The 15,321-nt window shown below is 37.1% G+C and overlaps 1 long non-coding RNA gene across 1 annotated transcript; it reads left to right on the forward strand.

The window, feature by feature from the left end:
• The first annotated feature begins 6,701 nt into the window (after positions 1-6,701).
• LOC145796517 (uncharacterized) lies at positions 6,702-8,276 on the forward strand. Its single transcript, XR_014336981.1, has 4 exons — positions 6,702-6,803; positions 7,241-7,310; positions 7,989-8,105; positions 8,215-8,276. It is a non-coding gene; the product is annotated as an uncharacterized LOC145796517 (long non-coding RNA).
• The last annotated feature ends 7,045 nt before the right edge of the window (positions 8,277-15,321 follow it).

Consider the following 15,321-nt stretch of genomic DNA (forward strand, 5'->3'; position numbering starts at 1 on the left):
TCCAGCCAAAATTGGTGCAAAAGATGATTGTACTCCCCTTTCCCACTTTTTCAGATCTGCACGAGATGGGGGTACATATTGAAGATGCAATGAAACAGGGTCTGATCGACCAAGATAGGGAGCAACCAAGGAGGGCTTTCAACCGTAGCAACAATGCAGGCCCGAGTGGCACTGTAACTGCCCGAAGATCAGCCGGAAAGCAGCACTAACTCACCCAATTTGATTCCACCAAATATGATGTACCACGACTGCTACACAAAGGGAAAAAAAGCTGCTTGTTCTTCTTTTTTCTTGAAAAACACAAAACAATCTCAATATATATTATTAAATCTTGGATTTGTTTTAATAAAATCCTAGTTGGTACCGAACTGAATTAGATCTCTAAAAATTAGATATAATATATAAAAATATATTATAACTAATATCAAACCAAATTAAACTCTTTTAATAAACCAATTGGGGCTCAAACTCCAATAAGGAGATATACCCAACAATTCTCCCCCTATCGACTTAGGTGGAGATATCAACTATACCTGCCAAAATTCAACACTTTAAATGTTTGTCCCTCGACAAAGTCTTAGTCAACATATCCGAAATATTATCATCTGTGTGAACCTTTTCGAGTTGCAACAATTTCGAATCTAACACATCACGAATCTAGTGATATCTCACATCAATGTGTTTCGATTTTGAATGAAAAGTAGAATTTTTACTCAAGTGAATAGCACTTTGACTATCACAATAAAGCACATACTTTTCTTGCTTCAAACCCAACTCTTGCAAAAATTTCTTCAACCATAGCTCTTCTTTGCAAGCTTCTGTAATGGCAATAAATTCAGCTTCGGTAGTTGAGAGGGCAACACATTTTTGTAATTTAGATTGCCATGCCACAGCTCCCCCTGTAAAAGTCATCAAATACCCCGAAGTAGATTTCCTAGAATCAACATCACCGGCCATGTCAGAATCTGTGAACCCATCAAGCATTGGCCTACCATCCCCAAAACACAAACACACCTTCGAAGTCCCTCGAAGATATCTTAGAATCCATTTTACCACTGCCCAATGTTCTTTACCCGGATTAGAGAGAAACCGACTCACCACACCAACGGCGTGAGCAATATCCGGCCTTGTACAAACCATGGCGTACATCAAAGAACCAACTGTTGAAGCATAAGGAATTTTCAACATCTCTTCCTTGTCTTTCTCACTTGTAGGACATTGATTCGAACTAAGTTTGAAGTGACCTGCAAGTGGACAACCAACTGGCTTTGCTTTATTCATGTTGAACCTCTCAAGAACTTTCTCAATATAGCTTTCTTGAGACAACCAAATCAGCCCTTCTTTGCGATCACGAACAATTTTCATACCAAGTATTTGCTTTGCTAGTCCCAAATCTTTCATAGCAAAAGACTTGCTCAACTCCAATTTCAACCTGTTAATCATGATAGAATCTTGACCCACAATTAACATGTCATCAACATAAAGCAAAAGAATAATAAATTTACCATCCGGAAAATTTTTCACAAACACACAATGGTCCGAAGTGGTTTTAGAAAAACTATTATTCATCATGAAAGAGTCAAATTTTTTGTACCATTGTCGCGGGGCTTGCTTGAGTCCATACAAACTTTTCTTCAATTTGCAAACAAATTTCTCTTTCCATTTCTCCACAAAACCTTCTAGTTGCTCCATGTAAATTTCTTCTTCAAGATCACCGTGAAGAAATGCAGTCTTCACATCAAGTTATTCAACTTTAAGGTTCATACTAGCAGCCATGCCAAGTACAACCCGAATAGAAGACATTTTCACAACCGGTGAGAAAATTTCATCAAAGTCAATACCTTTCTTTTGCCCAAAGCCTTTCACAACAAGACGTGCTTTGTACCTCAGATTCTTGCCATCATTCTTCAATTTCAAGACCCACTTATTTTTCAAAATTTTCCTCCCCTTAGGCAACTTCACTAAATCATAGGTGTGATTTTCGAGTAAAGAATTCATCTCCTCTTCCATGGCCTTTTTCTAATCACCTTTCTTTGCATGCTCAATTGCTTCTTGGTAGCTCTCGGACTCCCCTTGATTATCAATACAAATTCATAGGGAGGATACTTTCTTGAAGGTTGTCGGTCCCTTGTAGATTTTCTTAACTCAAGTTGTGGTGGCGCTTCATGAGTTGGATGCTCTTCCTCAATTTCTGACTCAACTTCATTAGGATTAACATCATCATCCACATCTTCAATAGGTGGCTGCATATCTCCTCCATTTTCATCATCAACTGAAGATGAAGGAGATGGATCCATGTCAATGAGATCACTAGTTTTTTGCTCCGGTTGATCACCTTTGCCAAAATCTTCAATTGTTTGGTCTTCAAGAAACACAACATCACGGCTTCGAATAACTTTCTTGTCGACCGGATCCTACAATCTATACCCGAATTCATCATGCCCATAGCCAGGAAAAATACATTGTCTTGACTTACTATCAAGCTTGGACCTCTCATCCTTTGGAATTTGAACAAAAGCTCGACAACTAAACACTCTCAAGTGCTCATAAGACACATCTTTACCGGTCCAAACTCTTTCTAGAACATCACCATTCAAAGGATAGCAAGAAGACAAATTGATCACGTCAACCGCTGTCCTCAATGCCTCACCCCAAAAGGATCTTGGCAATTTAGCTTGTGAAAGTAAACACCTTGTTCTTTCCACAATGGTGCGGTTCATCCTCTCGGCAACGCCATTTTGTTGAGGAGTCTTCTTAACTGTCTTTTGGTGCCGAATACCTTGGCTGCGACAATACTCATCAAATGACCCAATCTATTCACCACCATTGTCTGATCGGATGCACTTCAATTTCTGCCATGTTTCTTTTTTAATCATGGCCTAAAAATGCTTAAATACTTCTAGAACTTGATCTTTAGTTTTTAGTAGAAAAGCCAAAACTTTTCTTGAATAATCATCAATGAAAGTAACAAAATAAAGTGCACCACTATGTGTTCTAACTTTTAAAGGACCAGAAACATCCGAATGAATCAACTCCAAAACATTTTCCTTTTTAGAAGCAACATTTTTCTGAAAAGAAACTCTATATTGTTTACCTGCCAAACAATGAACACAAGTTTTAAGATGTGTACCTTTCAAACCGGGTAGAAGCTCTTTCTTGAACAATACTTGTAGCCCCTTTTCACTATGTGGCCAAGCCGCTTGTGCCACAATTCGGTAGAAGTATCATCTTCAAATGCATTGATAACACCTTTACAAATTTTTCCTTGCATCGAATAAAGTGTGAGTCTTCTTGCACTTAGCCACCACCAAAGAACCCTTTTGTGAGCTTCTATATTCCATCACCAAATTTGTTGTTAAAGCCTTCGTCATCTAGCTTCTCAGTAGAGATCAAATTGAGGCGAATGTCGGGAACATGCCTCACATCTTTAAGCAACAACTTGCAGCCCAAATTTGTTTCCAAGCAAACATCACCCATGCCAATAATCTTGGACAAACCTTCATTACCCATTCGAACAGAACCATAATCTCCTTTGGTGCAGGTAGTGAAGAAATCAACTCGAGAAGTCACATGAAAAGAAATACCGGAATCAATCACCCAATTACTCTCTTGGCCCACAAAATTGATACAATCATCTTCACAAATGACCATGAGATCATCGGTAGTAACTGCCGTTGTGTCTTCTTGCTTCTTATCCACACTTTTGTCACGCCTTTTCTCCTTGTTCTTGAACTTTCGACATTCTCGCTTCATGTGCCCTTTCTCATGGCAATAATAGTACTCAATGTCTTTCTTTGAAAAAGAACCATCTTTTGATTTGTCACGACTTTGATCACGACCATAAGGAGTCTTACTCCTCTCCCTTGTTTTGCTTCGGCCTCTCACAACGAATGCTTCCGAATGAGAGGAACCCGCTGATTTTCTTCTAGTTTCTTCATTCAACAGGCTACTAGTGACTTGGCCCATTGTGACAACTCCATCGGGCGCTGAATTACTAATGGTCACAACCAAAGTCTCCCAACTTTCGGGCAAAGAATTAAGTAGCATCAAAGCCTACAACTCATCATCAAAAACAATTTTCATAGAAGCAAGTTAGTTAACAATACTCTTTATTTCATTGAGATGTTCCGGAATAGGGATGCCCTCTTTATATTTTAAATTAACTAACTTACGAAACAGAAAAGTTTTATTTGTGGCCAATTTTCTATCATAAAGACTCTCTAATTTTTTTCCATAAATCATGTGCCAAAGTTTCAGTAGCAACATGATGAAATACACTGTCATCGATCCATTGACGGATAACACCAACGACTTTTCGATTAAGCCTATTCCATTCATCATCTTTCATACCCTCGGGTTTGTCAGAATCACCCTCAATGGGTCCATATAAATCTTTACAAAATAATAGGTCCTCCATTTTAGTTTTTCAAGTTACCCAATTGCTTCCATTGAAGCTAGACATACGACCCACGTTCCCCTCCATTGATTTACACAAATAAATAAACTCAAATAAATCGTAAGCTTTGATACCAGTTGTTAGGGAAAATATGTTATTCCCCACAAGTAAATCAATCAATGGGAATAAAAAATTAATGCGGAAAAATTAAATCAAAAGCAACACAAGAATTTTTACGTGGTTCCCTCAATGTGAGGTACGTCCACGGGATCGAAATCCGATTCCACTATCAACCAAATAAGTTTCTAGACGATTACAAACGAGACACCAATGGTCTCACAAAACCACCATTAGGTGAATTCCAAATAATCACAAATAAACAAAGAGGAAAGACCTCACCAAATAGATGAATCAAAATCTTCAGACCCAAAGTTGAACATCCAAAATAATAGACCAAATCAGCTTCACCAACCAACTGAATAAGCGCACTGATAATGCTTCAAAGAACCGAAAAACGAAGCAAAGAGAACTTCCGAAGATCAGCCGAAAAGTAGCACTAACTCACCCAATTTGATTCCACCAAATATGATGTACCACGACTGCTACACAAAGGAAAAAAAAAAACTGCTTGTTCTTCTTTTTTCTTGAAAAACACAAAACAATCTCAATATATATTATTAAATCTTGGATCTGTTTTAACAAAATTCTAGTTGGTACCGAATTGAATTAGATCTCTAAAAATTAGATATAATATATAAAAATATATTATAACTAATACCAAACTAAATTAAACTCTTTTAATAAACCAATTGGGTCTCAAACTCCAATAAGGAGATATACCCAACAATAAGCTAGATTTCCCTTTAGAAAAAATCATCCTTATAACTTCAAATCTTTACTGCTAATCATGTATTCATTTCCTTCTTCTGGCATGGTAAAGTTAACCGGGTTTCTGTCAATACTACAGATTTCATTCTCATAAATGATTCTCATAGGAAAAACAGTTGTATTTATACAATTTGCCTCCGTGTTAATGCATTTTCTCACATCTTCATTTGTATGGCATTGTAAGGGAAACACCACAATATCAGATGTATCGTTGAACCCTTCCTACATATCTTGGATTGAATTAAACTCATGGGTTATGCGTGAAATACTATTTGTGCTTTCCATGGGTGTTTTCCCTCGCTCTTCAAACTTTGAAGTGCTCCTTTTGAAATTTCCATTAGTTTGGAACACAGAAGGAAATGAACCAACAATGGGAATAGCAACAATAGGCGAGCATAAATAAGGTTTATTTAAGGAGTGATTTTTACCATAAAATTCAGATGATAGGTATCTTGAGCTATCATTGAATACCCCACTCCCTCGGCCAAAGAACTCCTTCGAATGGTGAACATAAGGAAACAGAGGTTTCTCAAGGATTTTTAATGTCTCGTCTAGACCGATCTTTGGTTGATGATCATAGGGAAAGAAATGTTTGGTGAAAAGATTAAGTTTTTCTTCTAAACTAATAGTTGAACTTGGATGCAGCCCGGCATCTATAAGGCTAAGTAATTACATAGCTGCTACGCTGTCACTAGAATGATACGCCAAAGACGGCTCATTAAGATCAAAATCCCTATGCTTGCAAACTAATGGAAGTTCAACAAATGCCTTTCTGAAAGATCCAGAATCAAAATTCTAGTTCTGCTTTTCGAGGTTATTGGCATTTGGATTCATAAAGTTGAGATTAATATCTCCAACCGTTCTTCATTCACTCACTGTCTTTGGGAATTGTGAATTCATTTCAAAATTACCTAAATAAGCTGCATACTTTTGAGGAATGTCAAGTCCATAAGGCATGTGATTTTGTAATCCAACATGCTTTGCTACTTTGCTCTGTCATTATCCATTCTGGCATGAGTTATGGACTTCTAAAATTGACATTTTGGTCATGCGACCGTTTTCTTATTGTAATGGTTTAAGCACCCCATTCCCATGTTGTAATACCCAAGTTTTAAATATGATTATTTATTGGATAGATTAGTAATTAAATTAATTTATATGGGTCATTTATTAATATCAAAGAATTAGTTATGAGATGGCATTATATTTCCTATTACTTAGATGGGTAATTTTGTAACTTTGCGAAATTAGGTTAATAAGCCCACCTATTGTGGCTTTAAGTCTTGGAGAACAAACAAAACAGAGGCTGTGAATTGCTCCATAGGCGGCTAGGGTTTGAGAAGGTAAAAGAAAAAAAGAAAAGAAAAAGAGAAGAGAGGCTTGTGCTGCAGAAAGGGTTTGGAAGAGTTGAAGGCAGCAAGCAAGGGTTTGGAAAAGTTTAAAATTAAAGAAAAGAAACCCAAACCAAGGAAGAGGGAGGATTCATAAGAGTGGTGGTTTTGCTTTATTCATCACTTAGGTAAGATTTATTTTATTGTATTCCTATCTATGATTTTAGTGTTAATATATCGATAGATGATTTTATGGGCATATATGATTAAATAGATATATTGATATAGTCTATGTTGGGAGTCTCAATTTTGCTCAATTTTAGAGTGTATTTTGCATCCCATTTGGGTGGTTCATATTTTGAGATTGATATGTGATGGGTTAAGTTTAATGGTGGTGTATTTGTGGGATACACGATTGACTACAAGCAATTACAAATTGTTACGTGTATATAAACAACAATAGAATAATATGGGTTGAGAATTTCCGAAACCGTAATGGCTTTGTTTTGATGCTAAATTGTGGGAGTTCCTAATAGACTATTGGGTTAATTTATTCTATTGTTGTTACAAGAAGAGATGGATGGATGCACATAATAATTGTTTATGCAGTGTAATATTTTATTAGGTTTGTGAGATTGAGGTGGATCTTGGTAAATTGAGATTAGCTTGGAAAATATTATTTTAGCTGTTTGAAGGTAAGTAACCCTCTATCACTGTTGGTTCATTTTTATTCCTATCGAATCGTTTAAAATTATAAATATTTATTTATAGCCTTCGTGTTCTCTTAAAATAAAATATGGGTCAAGTATAAAACAACATCGAATATTATTATGAAAATTATTTGAATATTTGGTGAAACTATTCTGAAAATTGTACTAAACGTTTATTCTAAAAATATCGAATGTTTTATTTAAAAGTTGTGTATTGTTTGAATTTTGAACATCACTCTAGTCTGACTATGATTTGGACCCTAGCCAATGGGGGTTATTTATTGGCACAGAAACTAGTTTCTTTTGGGGCTTTACCACCGGCCTATGTGTGGTTCTGGGCCTTGTCACGGGCTATGTGACCGTAGTCAATAAGACTTGGGTTTTGTGAATCAAATCATCGAACCATCTGAATATCGAACCATCGATTTGAACAACGAATTACTTTGAATTATCTTGTTGGCTTTTCATTTAAAATGTATTGTACATTGTTTATTTTTAGCTATAAAACCACCTTACAAATAATTGTTCATTTATTGAACTATAGAAAAAAAATTATATTTATTGGTTATCGATTTATTTATTTATTTTTGTATACTTGATCCAGCTAGCAGTGATGGTTGGTTATTTACTGGGCTATCTAGCTTACCTTTATTTTTTTTTCAGATTCTGAAGAGTAGAGCTGCGCGGGATCTTTTTTTTACATGTGGGAGTGCCGAGAGTAGGACCATGATTTAAGTACTTGGATTATTGTTTTGTTAGTGGATTAAATTAGTGGATTTGGTGGGCATTTTCATATGAGAACTATTTATTTTTATGGATTCTGGCATTATGACAATTAAGGATTTAATTTGAGTATTTTATTTTATGGGTTATGTGATTGGATTCTTAGCCTTGCATGCTCACTTATATGAGTGTGCGGCGTTGTCACAGAGCTTGGGGCGTGACACATGTACTATAGGAAAACCCATTAAATGGACATCCCTTTTTCCATCGGTTTATTTTGAGAATAAATATTTTTTTTCACCCTCGTGATGACACCGTTCATATTGATTTATTGCCATGAATTCAACTATTTCCATTGGGATGTCATCATTTCCTTGTTCTTGAACTTGAATTGTATTTTCACAGTTGTAGGTACTAAGGAATGCCTACAAAAAAATATATTAAAGTTTCATCAGATACACTAGACTTGAAAACAATAAAGCATAGAAGTTTTGATAAAACAAATCTACAAAAAAAAAAAATGAAGAAAGAAAGAAAGAAGAAAGAGAACCATAGCAGAGTTTCAATTACATGGAACTAACTCATTTTCTTCTAGTAGAAAAAAAAAAATAAAAAAATAAAATAAAATAAAATAAAATTATTGCAAGAAAAGAAAATAATATAAAGTGGATCTCCTTGTGTATCTAAACAAGGGGACAGTAAATGTTTAAATTAGGCAAAAGACTAAATTCGTTACTTTTTGTATCCTCTCCTCAAATTTTAAGAGCGACAACTTGTATGATCACCCTCTAAGAAACATGGATATGACACGAATACAACATAGACACGTTAACATGCTAATTTTCAAAAAATACAGGTAACAACACATGGGAGACACGCATGAAATATATAATTTCATATATTTATTATATATTATTCAAAGAATTTAAAAAAAAATTAATATAATAATTATTTATGTCTTGTCAATTTATGATATTAATCTATGATCTTGTCCATTATCGACAATATTCTAAGGTGTGAGAACCATTTCTACCAACTTGACAAGATCATAAATCTTAGTCAAACCAAAAAAAAAAAAATATCAAGTAATTAAATTTTACCCCACATTCATCTTGGGAAATATTTAAAAGTAATAGCATCTTAGAGAGAGAAAATCACATACCAATTGTTGATGATGAGGAAAAGAACTACTATTTTCAACCTGAAGAACAAGATTTTCCATTTCATTGTCGGCATCCATTTTATTGAGATCGAAGAGAAATACTTTCCTAGAAAATGCATCTGGTGCAGATTTAGAAAAACCACCATCACCCGTGGCAATGTTTCTCACCATCTCCAATTTCAACTTGATTTAATTTGGGCACAACGTCTTGCTGAGGTATTAAAGGAAAACATCCCCCCTCAAATTGAGTTTGCTTATTTTTCATTGTGCTCTGCATAGGATTTCCGTCGATTATATGTTGAGTCCATTGATTTCTTACACTCACTCGCGAATCAACTCTAGCAGATGCATCTTCTTGTGATTTTGAATCAGCAACAACACTCACCTCTATCTTGAAAACTCGAGCTTTTTTAGTTAGTTTGCTCATTGGAATAATAAACTCCAAGGGCTTCCAATCCTTCTTGTCATGAGGCATACTCCTTTTTCCTGTAATACCTGCAAAACATTTCTTAAGACTTTATTTGACAACCATATGATCGCAGAGATAACAAATTGAATGGGAGCCAACAGATATACCGAGCATTACACTTGAAGGTCCAATTTCAGTTTGAGTGCAATCATTTTCCAATAACTCTTTCAACGAACGTACTTTTCGAGTCTTTTGGCATATCAAACCACTTGAGTTATTCTTGTGGCATTGATCATGATGACTATTCTTAGCCAAGAACTCATCATTTTCAGATGAGAGATTATCATGCTCTTATTTCCCCTTCTTAATTGTACTAGATATATCTTAGAGGCATCATAGACCATTGATTCAATTCTCTTCTCACTATCTTCAGCACAAGTTAGTGTTCTCAATCCACTGCTTTTTTATCCAAGTCTAACTATTTCAAAAACCAAAGGCATTACTACTAATAATGGGATATGTAGTATATGAAACTATAAAAAGCAGATTCAAAAGAATTGAGTTAAATTGTGCTTTGTTTATATGATAGGGTGACTCATTTGCATTTTGCCTCCCTGAACTTTAAAACGTAAAAGTTAATCACCTTGAACTATTATTTTGCTATACTTAACATCTCCCGTTAGGATTCTATTTGGGATTTAAATAGAATTAGGTCTTGTGTGAAGCACATAACCCATTTATTAAATTTTTTAGGACAATAATACCCATTATTGATTTTTTTTTAGGACAATAATATCACTATCTAGTGATTTTATTTTCACTTTGTCTCCCTTATCCTAGTGGCAAAGTGCACACGGGATCACTAGATAAAAAATTCAATGAATATGTCATGTGCTTTATATGTGATTAAATCCCTAATTGAATCCTAACAGAAGGGTCGTACTTTTATGAGGGCAAAATGTAAATGAGTCATAGTTTAAAGTGACTAAAGAATGAGTAGATAGAAGTATACCAATGATGGATGCGTGTTTGGCTTCGTCTTTCTTTTCTTCTTCGACACAACCACACGATGAAAGGTGAATTTCATCTCTATTCATCACATTGGAAGAAGTATTGACATCTATTTTCCTTTCCATAAAATTGTGTAGCTTTGGATCACACTGCAAATTTGATAGCGCCATTGTTGCATCACTTGGGGATTACGTGTGAGAACAAGTGCTACTAGATACAAATTCACTTTTGCAAAGATGAGGAACCTCTCTAGTCTCTTTTGCAACACTTGTCGTGCCAATTTCCTGTAGGCAATTTTGGCACCCCTACCATCTGGACTTGTCATGTAAACGAGGATTTACGCTTGCTTGATTTACAAAAATTTTTTGGTTTCCATTGAAAGCAAATGGAAAACAAATACTCGTGTCTTTTTTTCTCATTTCGGCAGCATAACCACTGCATCCACAAAAGAGAAATTTTGTTTAAAAAAATTCATAGCACATAAAAGAAAAGAAAAAAAAAAAAAGGAGGAACAAAAGAACCGATCATCGACTATATCATATAAACTCAACGTAAATGTACATAAAATGTCTAAAATACCCTTTATGTGAAGTTTAATGACTAAAATACTTTTTTTTCAGCCGATTTTACTTAACCGAAATAGGCAGATAAATTAGATTGAAAAGAAATCAAAATAGTTTGTAAAAGACTTACCGTATAGAAAAATGCTCACAATTCCTCTGCTCATGATGGTTCTTCTCCATAGCACTAGCGAGGTCTATAGATGTTGCTTCAATCGTAACAATTAATCATGAGGACTTGGACATGGGATTAGAATCATTTCTCTGATGATTTTCTTCCACCATAGCACTCTTTTTCCATCTCCATATGAAAAGTATGAACTAAAATCACATTGCCAAGATAATTTCATATGTCCAATTTCACAACATTAAATGCTCCGTTTGTTTGGACAGAAAATAGAAAACATTTTTCATCATTAACGAAAATTAAATTTATTTGAGTACAAAAATATTTTCCACTTTTGAAAGCAAAAAATGTTTTGCGGACTAAACTTTTACTAATGTCACCACACCCACATCACCACCACCACACAACAAATTAATGTTTTAGGGACAAAAGTTTAGGGATAGAATCATTTTTTAATAACAAAATATTTTTATTGCAAAAAATGTCATTATTGTTGTACGAGCACGAAATAATGTTCTCGTATAATCCTGTTGATCAAGTCTACGCTCCTCCAAACGTCGTCGCTTTACTCCCTGAAAACACAAACATGAGCTAGCCAGCAAATGTGTGCCGGATACCTCTCCGATGCCTAAGTCAACCAAATAGACAAATAGACAAAAGCTCTATGTATTCGGGAATCAAAGTTGTGTTACCTGTACTTAGGTTATGTTGTGAGCTTTTATAGGTTATGCGTGGCACAATCCTAGTAGGACTCTTATTCCTCCATATAGAGTTCTCCTAGGAATCACACTGCTGAAAGATAATACTTATCCTTCAATACCCTCCTCACTGCTTTAACCAAGTGAGATGGTTTTACCACGATTGGATGACAATACGACCGAGTTAATACTAGCTCTTTGTCATACTTAATCCAATGACTTCATATGCAACACATAGCTCGGCTCTCCTTTTACTTGTACCTCGGTTTTGGCCTGTTAAGACCGAGCTAACTATACCCAGTTTCGACCGAGCTAACAAGAGTAAGGTCCTCCGCAGGAAGCCCAAATACCTCATCTCCGAATACTATGACCGAGCTAATCACCACTCCAACTGTGGTGACAGTAACCATATTTGGACCGAGCTAACTATAAGGTCCTTTCACTCAGCTTTTTTTACCGCGGCCCACAGAGCGGCCCATTACCACGCCTTGGCCTAGTTCGGCCCTAATGCACATAAAAACTCCCTCCCAATTGCCCCTTAATTCCATTTGCGTAGCATGATTGGGATTACCTGTTACTAGCCGAGCTAAAACTTTAGACTTTCAACCGAACTAAATTGCCACCTAGCTATCGATTTGCCCGGTCAAAAAACGTCTCTTCAGTCATGCTGTGCTTCTGAATCGCTTGCTATTCCCATAGACACGTGGCTAGCCCCTATTGGTTGAGTACAACTGTCGACGCCGACTTCGTACCTCGCGAATTTTGAACAGTCCTGCCTTTTTCACACGCTTTATACAAAAAACCCTACGTTTTGAATCAACCATTTCTATTATTCATCTTCTTTCTCTCCTTTCCTCTGAGCCTTCATTCTTGCAAACGCAATGCCTGCGAATCTTTTCCTTGCGATATCGATCTTCATCCTCTCATCTTCAAACTGTAAGTAACTCAATCCCATTTCCTTTTTGTTTGTCTAGTTTTTGTAGTATGTAGCATACTATTTATATGTTTCTCAAAACACACTATTTTAGCTTCCATTTTTCTGGGAAAAAATCATGTAGTAGAACCACTAGATTCATGAATAATCTGAGAAACGATGCTTTTGATCCAAAATTATACTCCAACCGAACTAGGATCTTGTTTGTATTGGGTGCAAGCCTAGCCAAACTGGATAACTCTTCTAACAACCGAACTAAAACTTCATGCCATACCTGTAGTTTCAACCGGTCTAAGAACCTTTTGTTTCATTTAGCCAAGCTAGCGAACTGTATTAGGTTTGCGTACTACCACACTAGAAAGCCTTAATCAATGACCGAGCTATAACTTGGGGCCAAACCAGCTCTCTGACTTAGTCAAAACCGAACTAAGAATGCTGCACCCTAAGCTTCAACCGGGCTACGAACCTCTAGTTTACTTAACCGGGCTAAAGTAATTTGCTCCAACCGAGCTAAGAACAGATAGTATCCCACATAGCCGAGCTAGGATTCTATTTATTCTGCTGTTGTTTCTTTTAGCACGGTCCAACCATCTAGTCTTAACACTTTTCATCTCCACTTTGCAGACTGACTAGGTTGGCCCGGCACACCTTTGCACACTCAACCGAGATACTGAAGGTCATCTCAACACCGAGCTAGCTCGCCGAGCTAATTTATACATAATTTAAGTCCACATGGGGAAGTATCGATTTTTAGTGAACTCTCCAGGAGCTATTGCCGAATTCCGCAAGGACTACAACATCCCTGATGATGTTCATCTTAGTTTAGCCGAACTAGACACCATTCCCTGGGAAAAACCGAGCTTCGTCCTTTTTAATGTCATATCCATTGTAAAGGTTGGTCTCCGTTTTCCCGTTCAGCCTCTTCTTTGTGAATTCCTTAGACAAACAAGACTTTGCCCTACCCAGCTTTCCACAAATTCGTACAGAATAATAAATGACATCCCCGAGCTAAACCGCCTGCTTGGCCTTAATCTCGCTTTAGCCGAGCTATTTCACCAATATTTACTTAGCCAGAACGAAGATGGATGGGTCTACTATTTAAGAATAAGAAGACGCCGAGAAAAAATAATAAGAAACACCCCGGACAAAGATGTAAATGATGATGATTTTTTCTGGGTCTTGGGCAACTTCGAAGACCAAGAAGCCCAAATACCAGGAGACCGGATCAACTGGAATAAAGGAGTAGCCGGTATATATACCTCAGCTCAGTTTTGTGCATCCTGTACTCCGTTGGTCAAATTTTGAACCATATTAACCGTTGTCTTTTTCCTCTATGCAGACTTGAACCATCTAAAGTCGCAGTATAGTTACCCCAATCTAGACGCACTCCGCACCGCACTACGATATCACGAATGAGGTTGGGCCTAGCTACTCAATTTCGAACCGACCTACAGATACAACAACAGGAGGAAGACCAAGGTGACAGATTTTCTCCTGGAACCCTCTCCAGAACCAGATCCAACACTACCTCAAATCTATTTGATCCCATTGACAGCTGAACAAGAAATGGCTAAGAAGAGAGCAGTTAGGGCCCTCATCACCAAAACAAATCAAGTCGAGGTACCACAAGCCGGCCAAACACAAGAGGTCGTGGTAGCCCTTCCAACCGCCCAGCCTTCATCATCTCGGCCAAGCAAGCGCGCTCGGACTTCCACAACTGAGCCACGCCTTGTTGACGAGGATGAAACCGTGCTTTCACAAATCACACCACCGAGCCCACAACCTGAGCTCGCTTTCCGAGCTAGCTCCTTTGAGTGTGTACCAAAGATCACCTACAAAAACCGTGCTATTACTAGCACTGATTCGGTGGTCGCAGAGAAAGGTCATTCGCTGGCTTTTAATCTCACCAAGAGCGTATGCCTGCCAGCCGATATGGAACACCATGACCGCCTCACCGAGCTGAAGGCCATTCACTCAGCAACAAAATCGATGGTGCTGGTAAGTTCTCCCTTTGCTTGTCTTTCTAATTTGTACATCTGTTTGCTCGGTTTTACTAAAAGTTTCTTACCGCTCTTTTGCAAGCCATGCAAAAAAATCACATTGCTCACAAGCGTGTGTTGGAACTGTGCAAGACAACAAGGCAGGCCATGGCAGAGGCCAATGCTAAATCAGCCGAGCTAGAAGAGTCCAAGAAGAAATGGCCGAGCTACATACTGAGATGGCCCGCCTGATCGGTCTTGTTAGTTTGGCTGAAGCAGATAAGCAAAAGGCTGCGACCGAGTTGAAAGACAAATATCTGCGCGAGCTGGCCAAGCTCGTAAGAAAGAAAAATGCTGAGATCGCCCAATTAGAGAAGAGCGTGGAAGACGCTG

Source organism: Camellia sinensis, chromosome 8 (assembly GCF_055761805.1).
Source record: "Camellia sinensis isolate YWXY chromosome 8, ASM5576180v1, whole genome shotgun sequence".
NCBI classification, from domain to species: domain Eukaryota; kingdom Viridiplantae; phylum Streptophyta; class Magnoliopsida; order Ericales; family Theaceae; genus Camellia; species Camellia sinensis.